The 3967-nt window shown below is 46.0% G+C and overlaps 1 non-coding gene across 1 annotated transcript; it reads left to right on the top strand.

Annotated features, from left to right (window-relative positions):
• The first annotated feature begins 2909 nt into the window (after positions 1 to 2909).
• Positions 2910 to 3095, top strand: LOC126356828 (U2 spliceosomal RNA). Its single transcript, XR_007565847.1, has one exon. It is a non-coding gene; the product is annotated as a U2 spliceosomal RNA (small nuclear RNA).
• The last annotated feature ends 872 nt before the right edge of the window (positions 3096 to 3967 follow it).

Genomic DNA, 3967 nt, shown 5'->3' with positions numbered 1-3967 from the left:
AGATCTTGTTTCAAACTGGGTTTCACAACCTCAATTCTCATTTTTATCTCTCTATTATAGCTCTTAATTATTTATCTTGTTGATTTTTATTGTTTTCCCAAGGCTTCACTGGGCTTATGTCAATGAAGTTCCTTAGTTAAATAATGACTGTCAAACGCTTTATTCTTATTAATATCCACAGAAATTGTTTAACTATAGAATTGTAGTCGGTTTGTGTGTTCGATATCTAATCAAAAGTGTAAAGTAACCTCTTTGCTGTTTGGTGAGCAGCATTCCGAATGGAGTTCCAATAGAGGGCATGTGCATGGGATGGCGCATTGACTAAACACCTCCCTGCGACAGCTCGGTCTCAGATCTTATTCGACTAATGCAAGGAGACATGAACAACAGTGGTCTTAGCCTACTGTTGGCCGCTCCAAAACTGAGTTTATTGTGACGTTTCGCTCCCTGTGATTCTAGGCGACTGGTACCATTAAAAAGTAAGAGACTGTTTGTTTGTTCCCTACTTGACATGATTTCTTCAGAATTGTACAAACTCAAAATTTTTGTCTTTGGCCCCCACCAGAGCTTTGCACTGAAACATTACATGTGGTGCAGTTTCAGCTTCCACACAAAATAGTTGTGCTTAAGGGTTTATATCTCTGTACTCATTGTGTGTGGGTGTATCTAAAAAGTTTCCATGAGTAGTAGCGCGAAGAGCGTTCTGCGACACTTTTGCTATCAAATTGATTTGCTAGCTAATTAAATTGTTCAATTAAACCACACCCCTCCCTCCTCCTAACCTTCTGTTCTCCTAAGTGGTTTATGCCCTCTTGGGAGTTGATTTTTGACCTTCTGGTGATCAGTCTTTCTGAGAAACCCCCAACATTTCCCCCTTCCCCTCCTCACACCCACCCCCCTGGCAAAGAGGACACTTGTTCGTTTTGAGCCACTTGTCCCCTCCTGGAAAATTCCCCAGCCTTCTTCTCCCCCTCCCCCCACCAGAAAAAAACTTGCTGGGAAAATCGCTCAGTCTGTGCAGAGCTGTTGATGCAGAAGGTGCAAGTTTACCCTGACCAGCAATTATGTGTCCTAATTATGTTATTACAAAACTGCAAATTGGATGTGTTGTCTTGTTGGATAATTTTCGTGTCTGTGCTCATCTTGACGAACAGGGATCGACTGAGTTAGTGCATGATGCCAGAACCAGATAATGTCGCACCTCCCACCCCTTGCACCCTCCCTCCCCACCCCTCCCAGTAAAAATTGGAGCAGAAAAGACCCACTCTGTTCTGGAGAGGATGGATCTTACCGAACGAAATTTAAATCAATGTCAATAGTACATTGATCCTTATTTTTTATTTAATCAGTTTGCAGGCGACAGGACTCGTCTACTTGGGTAGAAATTCTACTTGGGTAGAAATTACGTCTGTACACCCCTTACCCCAGCTTCCAAATCAAATAGCTGTAAGCACTGAGGAATGGAATGAAGTGCAGTATATTAGCCTCCATTTTGGGTTGCCCGCATGTATGTCTATCACTGCCATGGGGATCAAAAACCGCCCAATGTATAAATGTCAACTAAATGCCTCAGACCACACACTGGATGTCGGTCCTCTTTGATCTCAAATCCCCAGCAAAACATTGGATGGTAGCAATCCCTTGATATTTGATATTTGGGGAATTCCCGCCAAACCACCACTGTTTACACTCAAGTGGCTACTTTCTCTCTGTGAGTGAACCAACGTCCCCAGATGTGCAGATAGAGATTTTCATCCTTCCTCATAATATCGTGTTCCTGTTGGTTAATGCTTGGGACAAAGGGAGAGCTCGCACAATTGCGATATAAAAATTGGAGGGAAATAGTCCATTTCCACTACCCTATCAAAATGATTCTTTAGCTTTACAGGAGTGGAGCAGATCATTCAAAACACACACGACTAACTTACGATGAACCTTTTTAATTAAAAAAAAACATATGTTCAACATTTGGGAATCACACGCAAACACTATGCAAATCAAGTAATTGATTTCCCGCCACAAATAGATCGTAGCGCTAAATATATCCAACGTTTTTATGCACCAACGTTCGACAACACAAGCGCCCTCCTCCACCACAGTGATTCACTGAACATACCTGGGGAAAGAAACGTTCCGATCGCACACACTCGCGATTGTGCAGAGCGCCGTCGGCCGTCCGCAGGGCCGCATCACGCGCCATACACCGCCGGCTCACAGATGAACTGCACTACGGAGATAAACAGCTGTGCCTCACGCACTGACTGCACCAACAGTGAAGCACCAGTCCCCCTCTATTCGCATGCCTGCGATGCCAGAGACTTTCGGGCTGGAAAAGCTATCACTGTGGCTACCCAGCAGTCAAGCAATCAGTTTACATGAGGGGGAATGATAGTTCAGTGCTAACATTCGTCATATTGAATCTTCTCACGCAACACACTGGTCGGCTTCTGATGCCGCTGTATCAGCATAATGGCTAGTTCACCATTCAACTATCCAGTGGGCGCCACAAGGGCTGCAGCCAGGACTTGCCCTGAGGCTGCGGGCAACAGCTGACTAGATGGTAACAGGAATATTTTTTTTTTTACCTGCCGGATGCGTGAAGCTAAGGTGCCACTTCTGCTTGGTCACTGTCCGTAGACACTGTGACACAGGCAGTCATGGCTCGGACGTATAGTTCTAACTGTAATTCTACCCTTGACATAGACACCTCAGTTTAAAAAACCCACACAATCCGAAACAAGGATTTTGTTGTCCACACACTTTGAATTTCTCACACGAAATGTAGATTTCTTCCTTTTGTATGAGTTACTTTCAAAGGCAGAAGAAATCGGAGCACATGGGCGTCTTCACATTACTAAAGTATCATAACTTGTTGTGAAAATCCAGTACAACACTATGGCAGAGGCTATATTTCCTCTAAGTATTTTCTCATCCAGTAAAAAATCTGTTCTTAGCAGCTTAATGTCTGTTATATCCTTCATTGCAGGAGTAGAATATTAATCTCGTTTTATGTTTTCGGCTCATGACAGAGTCTAAGGCTATGCTCTACTATCAGGTTAGTACTATATATAACTTTATATACAGGGTGAGTCACCTAACGTTACCGCTGGATATATTTCGTAAACCACATCAAATACTGACGAATCGATTCCACAGACCGAACGTGAGGAGAGGGGTAGTGTAATTGGTTAATACAAACTATAAAAAAATGCACGGAAGTATGTTTTTTAACACAAACCTACGTTTTTTTTTTTTTAATGGAACTCTGTTAGTTTTGTTAACACATCCGAACATACACTCCTGGAAACGGAAAAAAGAACACATTGACAACGGTGTGTCAGACCCACCATACTTGCTCCAGACACTGCGAGAGGGCTGTACAAGCAATGATCACACGCACGGCACAGCGGACACACCAGGAACCGCGGTTTTGGCCGTCGAATGGCGCTAGCTGCGCAGCATTTGTGCACCGCCGCCGTCAGTGTCAGTCAGTTTACCGTGGCACACGGAGCTCCATCGCAGTCTTTAACACTGGTAGCATGCCGCGACAGCGTGGACGTGAACCGTATGTGCAGCTGACGGACTTTGAGCGAGGGCGTACAGTGCGCATGCGGGAGGCCGGGAGGACGTACCGCCGAATTGCTCAACACGTGGGGCGTGAGGTCTCCACAGTACATCGATGTTGTCGCCAGTGGTCGGCGGAAGGTGCACGTGCCCGTCGACCTGGGACCGGACCGCAGGGACGCACGGATGCACGCCAAGACCGTAGGATCCTACGCACTGCCGTAGGGGACCGCACCACCACTTCCCAGCAAATTAGGGACACTGTTGCTCCTGGGGTATCGGCGAGGACCATTCGCAACCGTCTCCATGAAGCTGGGCTATGGTCCCCCACACCGTTAGGCCGTCTTCCGCTCACGCCCCAACATCGTGCAGCCCGCCTCCAGTGGTGTCGCGACAGGCGTGA

Source organism: Schistocerca gregaria, chromosome 3 (genome assembly GCF_023897955.1).
Source record: "Schistocerca gregaria isolate iqSchGreg1 chromosome 3, iqSchGreg1.2, whole genome shotgun sequence".
Taxonomy (NCBI): domain Eukaryota; kingdom Metazoa; phylum Arthropoda; class Insecta; order Orthoptera; family Acrididae; genus Schistocerca; species Schistocerca gregaria.
Note: the sequence above shows the minus strand (reverse complement) of the source record. Positions and strands in the feature narration are given on the sequence as shown.